The sequence below is a fragment of the Octopus sinensis genome, linkage group LG12, assembly GCF_006345805.1.
Source record: "Octopus sinensis linkage group LG12, ASM634580v1, whole genome shotgun sequence".
NCBI lineage: Eukaryota > Metazoa > Mollusca > Cephalopoda > Octopoda > Octopodidae > Octopus > Octopus sinensis.
This window is the reverse complement of record NC_043008.1, coordinates 62,385,603-62,401,393: the sequence shown is the minus strand read 5'-3', so window position 1 is coordinate 62,401,393 and position 15,791 is coordinate 62,385,603. Positions and strand designations below refer to the sequence as shown.

The 15,791-nt window shown below is 36.8% G+C and overlaps 1 long non-coding RNA gene across 1 annotated transcript; it reads left to right on the top strand.

The window, feature by feature from the left end:
- The first annotated feature begins 2,005 nt into the window (after positions 1 to 2,005).
- LOC118765544 lies at positions 2,006 to 14,037 on the top strand. The gene is made up of 3 exons (XR_005001407.1): positions 2,006 to 2,209; positions 6,918 to 6,923; positions 14,026 to 14,037. It is a non-coding gene; the product is annotated as an uncharacterized LOC118765544 (long non-coding RNA).
- The last annotated feature ends 1,754 nt before the right edge of the window (positions 14,038 to 15,791 follow it).

Here is a 15,791-nt window from a genome sequence, read left to right as displayed (position 1 = left end):
GAAGAGCTCAGTACTTTTCAAGGTTAGATGATATTAAACAGGATTTGAATATATTCATACAAACTGACGGAACATTCGTATATTACACACTGCTCCCACTTGCATATAATTACTTCAATCTTTTGTTCTTTTAGCAGCATTTCGTCTGTTGCTACGTTCTGAGTTCAAATTCCACCAAGGTCAATTTTGTCTTTCATCCTTTTGGGAGTCAATTAAATAAGTACCAGTTATGCACTGGGGTTGATATAATCGACTTAATCCATTTGTCTGTCCTTGTTTGTCTCGTCTGTGTTTAGCTCCTTGTGAGTAGTAAAGTAAGCTTGATAAAAGAGGAATGAGAGAAGGAATGAGAAAAAGAAGGAGTAAAAGGAAACTAAGAGAAGAGCAAAAAAAGAAGGGATGAATGAGAGATGGAAGCATTGAGAAAAAGGATGAAAGGAAAATGGGAGGAATAAATGCAGTGGGGAATGAGAGAAAGGAAGAAGGAGAGACAGGAACGAGGGTTGTTAATTACAGCCTGAGACTTGGTCTGAATATACTTTCAACACTGTGGACTTTGTTAAAGATTCTACCCAATCACCAATACAACCTCGCCCTCCACCATCCAGTCAGCTGCAGCTTTCACAGAAAATGGATGAGAATTATCAAGGAAAAAGAAATGCTGTAAGAAAATAAAAATATAAAAGAATGAGAAGGCATCCACCCTTAAAACATAATTAAAACTTTAAAAAATTCAGCAAAACAAATAAAAAACTGTATGCAGTTATATTAGAAGAATTTAAATTTGAAACAACAAATTATTGGATCCAATGTCATCTGATTACATTTCTTGCATTGTTGGATTATTGAGAAACCATTAATTTTGGTGGAAAACCTAAAAATGTGAGAATTGTAGAAAAATGTTAGGATTTGCTCGTTTTTTTTTTTTTTGTGTGTGTGTATGTGTGTGTGTGTGATTAAAATTTTACATTAAAGAATAAATTTAAGAAAGAAAAATATATAGAACAAAAAAAATGCTAACTTAATTGTTAGCATCTCCTTCCATGACATCAAAGTGGAGGAATAGATGATAATGATTTCAAGCATGGAGTTTAGTGCATGTGCCAACAATTGCAGCGTGGTGCAGGAATCTTATTATCTGATTGTTTGTTTGTTTGCTTGTTTGTTAAATGTTTGTTAGAGTATTGTAGTAGTAATAGTAGTAGTAGTAATAATAATAATAATAATAATAATAATAATAATATAATAATAATAATAATGATAATAATAATAATAATAATAATAGTAATGATAATGATAATGATAATACTAATAATAATGATAATGATAATAATAATAATAATAATAATAATAATAATGATGATCATGATGATAATAATAATAATAATAATAACAATAATAATAATAATAATAATAATAATAATGATGATGATGATGATGATGATAAAATTAAAATAATTATAGCAACAACAAAATAGCAACAGATGCAGCAATAACAACAACAACAACAACAAAATAATAATAATAATAATAATAAACAGGAAATACGAACGCAGGATTCCAATGTAATGGAGTAATTAGCTCGTAGAACAAAATTATATGTCCTTATATTCAGAATTTTAAGCAATAATTTTGTAAAAAGATTAACAAGAAAACTGAGAAAAACTCATTAAAGTAATGACAACAACAACAACACTAACGGCGACAACAACAATAATAATAATATCAATTCACCTGTATCTAACGTAGGCATAAGACCAGAAGTATTTGGGTGTAAATATATGGTGGATTAAACTGATACTAGTAATTGACTGGAACTTTATTTTAATGACCCTGGAAGGATAAAAGGTAAATTTAACCTTGAGGCAATTTGAACTCGGAATGTAAAGAGATGGAACAAAATTTAGAGAGCTACCTATCACCTTGAAGCAAATATGGTTTGGTAAAATATATCAAGAAGTTATATAAGATTTCATTCAGCACCTTTGCCTAAGTTTCTGTGTTCAATTCCTCTAAACCCTGTTTGTCCCTATCCTGGGCAGAGCCGAGACCGGTGTCTTGAAGCCTGGCACCGTCATAACATTTGCACCTGCCCTGATATCCACTGAGGTGAAGTCTGTAAATATGCATCACGAGTCACTTCCAGAAGCTATGCCAGGAGACAACGTTGGTTTTAACGTTAAGAATGTATCAGTAAAGGAGCTTCGTTGTGGGCATGTGGCTGGTGACAGCAAGCACGATCCTCCTGAGGAAACAAAGTCCTTTGATGCTCAGGTTATTGTCGTTAACCACCCTGGACGAATTAGAGCTGGATACAGTCCAGTCTTGGATTCTCACACTGCACAACTTCATATCCATTGATCCAGTTCTCAAGTGTCTTAAGACAACGGAATTGCTAACTCACCAACTTGTCTTTTTTAAATCTTTAGCATTCACAATGTAATGCTTATTTACTCACATTGTCTTGAAGTGGACATTCATTATCTTGTAGCTTTCAGATTTCAATAATATGGTTCTTTATTTTTACAATGACCTGGATTTGGTTGATTTGAACATAAAACAGGTAGAATATTTTGACTGGATATGGTCGGTTTGAATGCTAAAAGATTAATGTGTCTTCAAGTTACCATTTCATAATCTTTCATATGGTGCTGACCATCTTGATTTCTAGAGTGTCCGACATCATAATAGAGACTTTGTGTGAGCAGTGAGCTAGCAGAAACATTAGCACGCCAGGTGAAATGCTTAGCGGTATTTCGTCTGCCACTACGTTCTGAGTTCAAATTCCGCTGAGGTCGACTTTGCCTTTCATCTTTTTGGGGTCGATAAATTAAGTACCAGCTGCGCACTGGGTCGATGTAATCAACTTAATCCCTTTGTATGTCCTTGTTTGTCCCCTCAGTGTTTAGCCCCTTGTGGGCAATAAAGAAATAAGAGACATTGTGTATACTAACATAGCTCCTTCATTTCTCCATCCAAGTAGGATGTCCCTCAAGAACTCAAGCCTTCTGTGTAATGGCTCAAAAACCAAAACATACCAGATTGATGACTGAGGCCAACATTGAGAAACTGAGCCTATTACTTGAAACAAGAATGGTTTCTAATTGAAGCATAATGGCAGGAACTTCGAAAGAGAGGAGTTATTCAACATCATCGATCCAAGTAATTAATTAGTATGTTATTGTGTTAGTCCGAAAGGATGAAAGACAGAGTTGACTTTGAAGAATTTCAACTGAGCTTGTAAGATGCTGAAATGGTTACCATAACGAATTTTGTAAAACATTCTATTGATTCTGCCTTATTTAGGCACAAGGGGCAAAAACTTGAGGAGATCGGAGTTAATAGCATCGCTCTTGGTTCTTGAACAGTTCTCTATTTCATTGCCTTCATGAAAAGGAAAAAATTATCTTCAGAGGATTTGGACTCAGAACATAAATGGACAGAATATAAGGCATTTTGTTCAGTGCTCAAAAAATTCTAATAAATCATCAACAATCATGATAGGAATAATCCTTTCTGTTATAGGTACAAGGTCTGAAATTTGGGGGAGGGGGATAGTTGATTACATCAACCTCAGTGCTTCATAGGTACTTAATTTATCAACCCCGAAAGGATGAAAGATAAAATCGACCTTGGTGAAATTTGAACTCAGAACATAGTGACGGGTGAAATACTGCTCATGATAGGAATAATAGAAATAATGTTGACAATTATAATGATACTTTTTTCTAATTTAAGAAGAGGCTCAGTGATTTTTACGAGAAAGAATAAGTCAATACCACCAACTGCAGTATAGGACTGATGCTTTTCATACTACAGTATGAGTAGTAAAGCTAAGCTCAGCTAGATGCAAAGTGTGAATTTCAAGATTAGGGACCAATAAATACCTTAAAGCATTTCTTCCAGTGTTTTAATAATTCTGCTGCTTTACTGTCTTAATGATAAAAATACTAATAATGGTGGTGATGATAACAACAACAACAACAACAGCAGTAGTAACAATAATAATGGAAAAAAGGCAGTGAGCTGGCAGAAACGTTAGCATCCCAGGCAAAATGCTTAGCAGTATTTCGTCTGTCTTTACGTTCTGAGTTCAAATTCTGTCGAGGTCAACTTTGCCTTTCATCCATTTGGGGTTGATAAATTATTATTATTTTTCTAGAGAATAAAGGTCAAGCGTCTTTAGCCTTTCTTCATAAGACAAATGCTTGAGACCAAGAACCATGTAGGTAGCCAGCTTCTGGACTCTTTCGAGATGATGTATGTCTTTGAGGAGATAAAGAGAAGAGGTTTGAATCCTGTACTCCAATATGGGTCTCACCAGCGTGACATAGAGTGGTAGGAATATGGCTGCTGTGAGCATTCTGAATGACCGTCGAATCAAAAACAGAACTCCACATGCTTTGTTGACAGCATGGACGCACTGGAACAACAACAAGGAACAATAATAATGATAATGATTTCAAATTTTGGCAGAAGCCCATCAAGTTTGAGAGGTGGGGCAAGCCAATTACATCAACCCCTGTGTTTAACAGGTACTCCTTTTATTGACCCCAAAATGATGAAAGGCAAAGTTGACTTCAGCGGAATTTGAACTCAGAATGTAAAGACAGACGAAATACCACTAAGCATTTTGCCTGGTGTGCTAACTATTCAGACAGCTCACTGCCTTAGTATTAATAATAATAATAATAATCCTTTCTAATTAAAAGTACAAGCCCTGAAATTTGGGGAGAGGGCACTAACCAATTACATCAACCCCAGTGTTCCACTGGTATTTAATCCATCAGCCCCGAAAGGATGAAAGGTAAAGTTGACCTTGGCAGAATTTGAACTCGGAACATAAAGACAGGGAGATGCCACAAAGCAATTTGCCCAGCGTGCCTTAGTATTAATAGCAATAATAACAACAAGACGAAGAAGAAGAAAGAAGACAAGTACACAACCTGATTTATCATTTTTTTTTTTCACCCTTTTCAAGCCCAGCCAGGCTCATGGGCCCGGTTTCTGTGGCATATGTATTCTCCCCAGCTGAACGGGATGCCAGTCCATTGCAGCATTACTCAAGAAACAGGAAAAGAGAGAGTGAGAGAAATTTGTGGTGAAAGAGTACAACAGGGTTTGCCACCACCTCCTGCTGGAGCTTCGTGGAGCTTTTAGGTGTTTTCGCTCAATAAACACACACAACTCTCAGTCTGGGAATCGAAACCGCGCCCCTCTGACTGCGAGTCCGCTGCCCTAACCACTGGGTCATTGTGCCTCCACTGCGGCCTTTTAAAGCCTAGCCAGGCTCATGAGCCCAGTTTCCCGGTTTCAATGGCGTATGTGTTCTCCAGCTGGACGGGATGCCAGTCCATCGCAGCGTTACTCATTTTTGCCAGCTGAGTGGACTGGAGCAACATAAAGTGGAGTGTTTTGCTCAAGAACACAACGCGTCGCCTGGTCCAGGAATCGAAACCACAATCTTACGATCATGATGCTGATATCCTAATGACAAAGCCATGCACCTCCACAATTTATCAATTACATAGATTAATAAGAAAATATCTAAGATTAAAAAATTTAATTGCTGGGGATAAAATATAAAATAATTATTAGATTCAGGGCTTTTGAGTGGAAAAATGTAATTAAAAGCTTGTATTGATGTAATCCTTTTCATGGAGAAATATCCCTGCCGCTATTGACAGCTAAAGAATTGCCATAGTTTACTGTTATTAACATCAAATGGTGTTGCCAAGCTGCAGAGAGTGACCAATACCAAGAAAGAATGGGAAATGCATTCTTAACAAAACTAAGGAACAAAGAAGCCATAATCCATTATTCGCTATTATAGTTGTATGTCACTAACACATGGAAAACTTGAATAAAAGAAATAAGAATAGTTTAGATAATAATATTTCAGTGAATCCTTCTGATGTCTAATTAATATGTGGACTGGTTTTCAAATACATGTATGTATACATACATGTATATATACAAACATATATATATATATGCGCTCACACATGTGCGTGTGTATAAATATAAATATATGTATGCATGTATATAGACGTGTATGTATATTCCATCTTCCATCACTTCCATCTTTCATTTGCTCTACACACACACACATACACACACACACACATATATATATATATATATATATATACATATATATATATACACACACACATATATATATATACATATATATCTATATATATTATAAATAGTGTTAAACACCATCTAAATGCTGCTGTTCCCTAGGAATGGAAAACAATGCTGTTTTAACCCCAGGTGGACACCTCCTCCAGATGGTTATACAGTGCGCTCTGCACATGATATATATTTCTTTTTTTTTATCACCCACAGTGGGCTAAACATAGAGGAAACAAACAAAGACAGACAAAGGGATTAAGTCGATTACAACGACCCCAGTGCATAACTGGTACTTATTTAATCGAACCCGAAAGGATGAAAGGCAAAGTCGACCTTGGCGGAATTTGAACTCAGAATGTAACGGCAGACGAAATAACGCTAAGCATTTTGCTCAGTGTGCTAACGATTCTACCAACTCACTGCCTTATATATCATATATATCGCTGCACATGATATATATTGCAAGCAGGGAGAGAACTCCTTACTATTTTAACCCCGAGACCATTTGACCATACAGTATCCTCAGTGAAGAATACTCATCTGCTAGACATAGTAGTAGTTCAATCCAGCTTGTAATATATAGAAAATATATAGAAAAATAAGGGACACGCAGTCACTGACCTTGTAACAAGTAAAGTAGCTAGTCAAGAAAATCACTTCAAGAGATGAAAGCAATATCCGTAATGACAAGAAGCGTTTAATGCCATCTTAACATGGTTGTTCCCTAGGAACAGACAATACTGCCATACAACCTGATAGTCTTCACGTAAAAATAGTAGGGAGTTCTCTGCCCACTTACAATTTATATGAGTGCAGAGTGCACTGCATAACCAGCTAGTGGACTGTCCTCCTGGGGTTAAAATCGCAGTGTCATTGGTTTCTAGGGAATAGCTATGTTAAACACTACTTGTCAGTATGAATGCTGCTTTCATCTCTTGTAGAGATTTTCTTGACTAGCTAGTTTGCATATATCTGTATATATAAAAGGCAGGATGCATGTGTGTGTGTGTGTGTTTGTGTGTACGTGAATGTAATTTATGCACATCCACAAATAAGCATGCATGTCGCTCCAAAAATCTCAAACCTTGTGTGTTTAGTGGAAAATGAATGCTGAGTGAATGTTAAGTGGTATTTTGTCTGTCTTTATGTTCTGAGTTCAAATTCCTCCTAGGTTGACTTTACCTTTCATCCTTTCAGGTTTGATAAATTAAGTACCAGTTACGTACTGGGGTAGATCTAATTGACTGTTTCCCGTCCCAAAAGATTTTGGGCCTTGTGCTTTACGTTCCGGGTTCAAATTCCTCCATGGTCAACTTCACCTATCATCCTTTTGGGGTCGATGAATTAAGTACCAGTTGCGTACTGGGGCGATCTAATCGACTGTCTCCCCTTCCCCCAAATTTCGGGCCTTGTGCCTAGATTAGGAAAGAATATAGTTGTCACTCTTCTTGTTGTTTAGTCTTAGTTCAGACATGATCAGGACTGATTGAAGGTACCATCAAGCTTACTTCCTGTTTCTGTTGTACCTGTATTTCAAAGGGCCGGCCTTGTCACTCTCTTGTGTCACGCTGAATATCCCCAAGAACTACGTTAAGGCAACACGTGTCTGTGGAGTGCTCAGCCACTCACACATTAATTTCACGAGCAGGCTGTTCCGTTGATTCGGATCAACCGGAACCCTCGTCGTCATAACCGACAGAGTGCTTCCATCCACCATCAAGCTGGAAATACTGGTAACTTAAGCAGTCACAAGGTGTGCCATATCTTGTGTTTGGGATCTTAAAAATGAAAAAAGGAAAGGAAATAAATAAATTAAGTAAACACTTCATTTTCAGATTTAATAAATCCTAATATTTTTATTTTTTATGTTTTACTTGTTTTAGTGACTCCATGCTGAGGCTCTGCTTCGAGGAATTTTGGTTGAATGGTTCAAACTCAGTGCTTATGTTTATGGACTTATCCAGTCAGTCTGTTTTCACAAACCACAATGCTAGAGGGGCATAAAACTCCACAGCAACTGTTGTCAAGCAGAGGGGACAGACAAGCACAGACATAAAGACACATGTATGCGTGCACGTGTGCACACACATACACATGCATACACACACACACACACATAAGGAAAGAGATGACAATGTCGTCATCATCACCTACAGGCTGATCATCTTCATCATCATCATTATCATTGTTATCATCATCAAGATTATCATCGTTGTCATCGTCATCATCATTTACATCTACTTGCCATTCTCACTGACTAACTCATGCCAGCAAGGAAACAGGCATGAAATGATGATGATGACGATGACGACGACAACGACGATGATGACAATGATGATGACAACAATGATCACAGTGATGACAACAAAAAGATGACAATGACAATGACAATGACGATGACAATGACGATGATGATGAGGAGTAGGAGTAGGAGAAAGAGGAGGAGGAGAAAAATATATATTCAACAGCCTCCCATATATCTGACATCAAACAAATTTCCCGCACATAAACTCACATAGTGTTTAATATGTAATATAGGTAATATTATTCAGGTGGTAAGTGGGCAGAATCGTAAGCATGGTGGTCTAAATGCTTACCAGCATTTCATCCATCTTTACGTTCTGAGTTCAAATTCCACTGAAGTCGACTATGCTTTTTATCCTTTCAGGGTCAATAAAACAGATTACCAGAGTCGATGTAATTGACTTACTTCTTCCCATGAATTTGCTGGCCTTGTACCAAGACTTGAAACCATAATTACTACATTAGGTGGTAAGCTGGCAGAACCATTAGCACACCAGGCAAAATGCTTAGCAGTATTTCAGCCATTGTTACATTCTGAGTTCAAATTCCACCGAGGTCAACTTCGCCTTTCATCCCATTGGGGTAGACAAAATAAGTAACAGTTGAAAACTGGGGTTGATATAATCGACTAGTTCCTCTCCCAAAATTTCAGACCTTGTGCGTTTAGTAGAAAGGATAAAAAGAAAAGGGCCCTTACCTTGTTCAGGCACTTGTGGCTTTTGTGAGGTTTTCCACAAGGCCCCTAAAGCATCTCCCCTATTGGGAGTTTTAAACTGTTTAATTTTTTATAATTATATATATTGTTTACACATTGTAAAACCCATTGTATTGTCCTATTTTTGTCTTTTATGCTGTTGTATGTGTTTTAATGTAATTTTATGTAAGCCCTTGTCGCCAATAAACAAATAAGAGAAACCCTCTCAACACATGGCTACGATGCTTCCCCACTACTTCTGCTCTTGATCAGAGATGCACATATCGTCAGCCACTAAGGGACATGCTCAACTGGTTAAGGTCAAACAACTGACAAGCAAATCTGTGGTATTGAGCAGAATATTTGCTGTAGCCCATCTTTTATACCAAGACAAAACAATGTACATGATAACACTTCCAATCAGTTTAGATCAGAAGCCACAAGAGCCACTGCCTGGTACTGCATCAGGCATTATTATTATTATTATTATTATTATTATTATTGTTATTGTTGTTGTTGTTGTTGTTGTTATAAGATGATGATGATGATGATGACAACGATGATAGTAATAATAATGATAATAATAATAATAATAATAATATTGTAGTATTTTGGAATAGTCATTTTGCCAGTTTTAAGATCAGAAGCCACGAGAGCCACTGCCTGGTACTGCATCAGGTCATTATTATCATTATTATTATTATTATTATTATTATTATTATTATTATTTTTATTATTTTTATTATTATTATTATTATTATTATTATTATTATTATTATTATTATCATTAAAGCTGGCAGAATTATTAGCAAACCAGGCAAAATGGTTAACAGTATTTCATCTGTTGTTACGTTCTGAGTTCAAATTCTGTCAAGGTTGACTTTGCCTGTCATCCTTTTGGAGATCAACAAAATAAATACCAGTTGAGCACTGGGACTGATTTGATCAACTTAGCAGTCCTCCAAAATTGCTGGCCTTGTGCTAAAATTTGAAACCATTATTAGTAATGGTAATGAATCTACACATATTTGAATACCTGTTGTATCAACAACTTATCAACACTTTAACAAAGAACCACACATACAAGATCTTATATTAAATCACTAATTATATCTACAAATGAAAATTAGACTGAAGAATTCAATAATGTTTTTGCCATATTGGTTTTGTTGTTATTCTTGTTATTTTTTGGTATATTGAAGGATGTCAATGGAAACATCTTCTTCAAACAAATGCTCCAGTAACAATTGAAAGATTCCTGAAAATTGTATTCCTAGCTTAATTTAATCTATTCTCATCTGCGAATGTAATATAGCTATTACGAAATGGAGGAGGAAGTGTTATGCAATACAATCAACCAAAGTGAAATCTTAGAGATAATTACAAGTCTTTTAGAATGATACACTGTTGTTAAATTAATGAATAAAACACAAAAGCTTCACAATTATTAATAGAACAAATAATCTCGTAATATTTTATCCTTTTCATAAAAGTGTAACAAACAAAAGCAAATGTTTGGATTTCTTCAATTTGATTGTCCATAAGTGAAGACTGCCATCTTGTTGGAAGATTACACAGCTGAAGCAATCTTCAAGGTTTACATTTAAAACATGTTCTAAAATGTGAGCTACGCACTGCAAGTCAGGCTATTTAATTATGTTTAATATAATAGTTAGTTGTATTTGTTTATATAAGCTTAAAGTTTGATGAGCTAAGCTGTTCAGAGTTCCCATGTTGTCTTCCACCTGAGACAGGGTTCAACCCACCTCTGATGAAATTTCAAACATGGTTTAATATGGAATAAACCAATGTGGACAACTAAGCTGAGATGAACTGACAATCGTACCTGAGATTTACCCTGAGCCTCCAGATTACTTAAAGATTCAAGGTGTGTTATATAAATCTGCCTGGTCTCAGTGTCTTTTTGGCAAGAAACTATTAGTAGGTCTTATTTTAAATAATGTGTACATTCAATGATATATATATATATATATATATATATATATATACTAGCAGTATAACCTGGCTTTGTTCGGGATTAAGTTAGGATTATTAAGCTAATCAAGTTCTTTATTTCAAACCGAAGTAAGTAACATCGACGTCAAATTTGGGTGAAATCCATTGTAATTGGTTTATATACATATATATATATTGTTATATTTCGGAATGGTCATATTGCCAGTTTAGCCAATAAAAACACACGCACTATATATTTGGTGTTATTTTGCTTCAGTGATATTTATTTTTTACATTAATCTTAATCTTATTTCGGCCAAAGTTCTTTCGTCACACTCCTGTGACTGCATCAGTGGTCCTTTGTTTTCTTCTCACTTACTTGTGTCTCTCCTTACTAACCGTCAGCCATTTTGTATTTCTATTGTATAATACAATAGAAATACAAAATGGCTGACGGTTAGTAAGGAGAGACACAAGTAAGTGAGAAGAAAACAAAGGACCACTGATGCGGTCACAGGAGTGTGACGAAAGAACTTTGGCCGAAATAAGATTAAGATTAATGTAAAAAATAAATATCACTGAAGCAAAATAACACCAAATATATAGTGCGTGTGTTTTTATTGGCTAAACTGGCAATATGACCATTCCGAAATATAACAATATCTGTTTCAACACACGACTTCACATAAAAAATCTTGCACAACAAATATTTAAACGTACATATATATATATATATATATTATATATATATATATATATATATCATCATCATCATCATCGTTTAACATCCGTTTTCCGCGCTAGCATGGGTTGGACGGTTCGACCGGGGTCTGGGAAGCCAGGAGGCTGCACCAGGCTCCGGTTTGATCTGGCAGTGTTTCTACAGCTGGATGCCCTTCGTAACGCGAACCACTCCGTGAGTGTAGTGGGTGCTTTTTACGTGCCACCAGCACAGGTGCCAGGGGAGTCTGGCAGCAACCATGATCGGTTGGTGCTTACATATATGTATGTATGTATATACATACATACATATATATATATATATATATATATATATATATATATATATATATAAAGGCAACACACACACATGCATACATACACCTATTGCATACATGTTTTTTGTATGCATACATTTTCATGTGTGTGTTGCCCGTATATCAACAAAACACTTTTTTCCCTTGATGGAAAAATAAAACAACAAAATTCTTAACAAAAACTTACTCAGCACTAGAAGGGGACTTAACTCCTGTTTGCAAACAATGGTTTTTTTCTCTGACTTGAAAATTGTTAAAAGTTTTGGTTGAAAAATTATTTTTACTGCTATTCGCTGGTGCCTCAGGGGAAAATAAGTTGACAAAAATATAGCAAGGGCCATGAAGAATGTCCTCCTAGGTGCCATGCTGTGGAACTGAACCCAGAATCATGTGGTTGGGAAGCAAACTTCTTACCACACAGCCATGCCTTGTTCTGAGTGAAGATGGATGAGGAATATGAGTGAAGGTTTTGTATTTCTAGGACATGTAAGAGAGGTGTTTGATCTGTACACCACCAACAACACCACCAGAACAACCACCCCTATCCCCACATCCCGCACCGCCATTGTCATAATCCTCATCATCATCATCATCAACTTCAGCATCATCACCATGACCACCATCAACATCATAATCATCATTACCACCACCACCATCATCATCATCACCAACACCACCACCACCACCACCATCTTCCTCATCACCAACACCACCACCACCATCTTCATCATCACCAACACCACCACCACCACCACCACCACCACCATCTTCATCATCACCAACACCACCATCAACACCACCACCAAAACCATCACCATCATCATCATCACCAACACCACCATCAACACCACTGCCACCATCATCATCATCATCACCAACAGTACCACCGCCGCCGTCGCCACCGTCACCACCACCACCACCACCACCAATACCACCACCACCACCACCACCACCACTACCACCACCACCACCATCACCAACATCATCATCACCAACATCATCATCACCAACACCAACACTACCACTACCACCACCACCACCATCACTATAGCCACCTTGTCCTTGGTATCAACATCATCGTTGTTGTTGTCGTCTTTATCGTAGCCACAATAAGAATGAAGAATGCCTTCAGTGATTAGATCATACTCAGGTGTTAATCGTGATGCTGGTGAGAGCGATGATGAAGATCGTGAAGATGGTAGAGAAGCTGATGTTGAGGGTAAGGATGATGAGGAGTAGGATGGTGCAAAAGATGAATGTGGTGAGGATGATGATGACAAGGAGGTTGAGGACAAAGGGGAAGGTGTTGATTTCAGTTGAAATAAGGGTTGGTGATATGGTTAAGGTGATGATGAGGAAAGAGATAGTGAAGGTGGATACTGGTGATGATGATGGTATTGATGATGATGATGATGATGATGAAGATGGGAGATGACAGTGATGGATGTATGGACCTGATGGTGATGACAGGGGAGGAGTGATTGTAAAACTGATGACGATACCAATGATGTTGGTGATGATGAGGACGATGACGATGTTGATGACGATGTTGAAGGTGATGGTGATGATGATGGTGGTGGTGGTGATGGTGGTGGTGGTGATGGTAGTGGTAGTGGTGACAATAATGACGATGATGATGAGGAGGATGACGACGACGACAATGATGGTGATGATGACGATGGTGATGGTGATGATGATGGCTGTGGTTGTGGTGGTGGTGATGTTGGTGACGACGATGATGATGTTAATGATGATGATGATGATGATGATGAAGACGATGATGATAATAATGATGGCGACAATGATGATGATGACAATGATGATGATGACAATGGCAATGATGGCGATGATGGTGAGAGTGACGACGACAATGATAGGGAAGGTGATAATAAGAAGAGTGCAGATGACAGCAAAGGAAAGAAGGAGAAAGATTATCAACACCGTGATGAAGATGCTGGAGACAACAATCAAAATAATGATCATTATCTTCCCTGTTGGTTTTATATCAGCTTCATCTTTTTTTTTCTTTTAATTTCTTTTCCTTTCACATTTTCTTTCTCAAAGAAACATTGATTGATCATTCTTGAAATACACTGAGTAACCTCCCACGTTTCAGGAAAATGGGTTACCTTTACCATAAGGCATATCCACTGTTCACTAGACTATCATCCCTACTTCCCTTCATGTCACTTTTAGGTTATTATCATTATTATTATTGTTATTAAGGTGGTGCGCTGGCAGAAAAGGCAGGGAACTGGCAGAAACATTAGCACGCCGGGTGAAATTCTTAGCAGCATTTTGTCTGCCGCTACATTCAGAGTTCAAATTCCAACAAGGTCGACTTTGCCTTTCATCATTTCGGGGTTGATAAATTAAGTACCAGTTATGCACTGGAGTCGATGTAATCGACTTAATCTCTTTGGCTGTCCTTGTTTGTCCTCTCTGTGTTTAGCCCCTTGTGGATAGTAAAGAAATAGGTATTTCATCTGTCATTACGTTCTGAGTTCAAATTCCGCCTAGGTCAAATTTGCCTTTTGTCCTTTCAGGGTTGATGAATTAAGTACCAGTTGTGTGCTGGGGTCGATTTAATCAACAGGCTCCACTCCCTAAAAATTTTGAGCCTTGTGCCTAGAGTAGGAAAGATTATTATCATTGCTGATATTATTATTATTATTATTATTATTATTATCATTCATATTATTATTGTTACTACAGTTATCATTGTTGTTGTTGCTGTTGTCCACATCGTCGTTACTCCTTTCCAACACATTTGAAAATTCCTCGTTCATTAATGATGTTTATTAGTTTATCATTAATGAAATATAAACAGCATGTCTATCTAATTAAATTTTATATTGTGTTAAAAATTGTTTCTTGTTAGAGTATAAAGAGTTCTTTTGTTTTTGTTTTTGTTTTGTCTTTTAATTGGATTTGCTTCCCAGCAGACAAAGTCATGTGGAAAGTGTTGAATTTAGTATCTCTTTCCTTCTCTCCCCCATCTCTCTCTGGTTAGTTATAGTGCAGGAGGGAGCTGTACTATTCCAAACTAATACAAAGCAGGAACATGTCAAGAATTTTTGCCCTTTTATCTATCTATCTCTTTATCTATCTATATTGATATATGTAAATATATATATATATATATATATATATATAAATCCGAAATCGGAATAAGAATGTAACGGATGACAGTAAAAACATATGGGCGGATAGATGATACAAAGAAGGACAGGGAAAACCCAGGATGGATCATTCCTGGCCCTCTGTTTATCAGTCAAGTTTCCAATTATCATTGCAGTTTTAGCCTGTTACAGTTGAGGCTGTTAGTAAGCCCTAAAAATCTGAGCTGAGAGCATAAAATTTGGGGAAGAAAGCTAGCGAATGTGTATGACAACACAGACAAAAAATGAGAAAACAGAGAAAATATATGATTACAAATGCAAACAGCAAGAGGATAACAACAGGTGTCTTTCGACTAAAAGGACAAGTTAAGTTATGCTGGTGTTTAGAGTGAAAGCCTTGAGGCAAAAACATTGATGAAAATCAGGAGACTGGAAAATAAAGTGGTCAGGCTGAGAAAGAAAGATCATGCTTGGCTGAACACCAGTCATGTGGAAGGAATGCAGAGAGGTAGAGAGAAGAGGGATTGAAGAATTAGG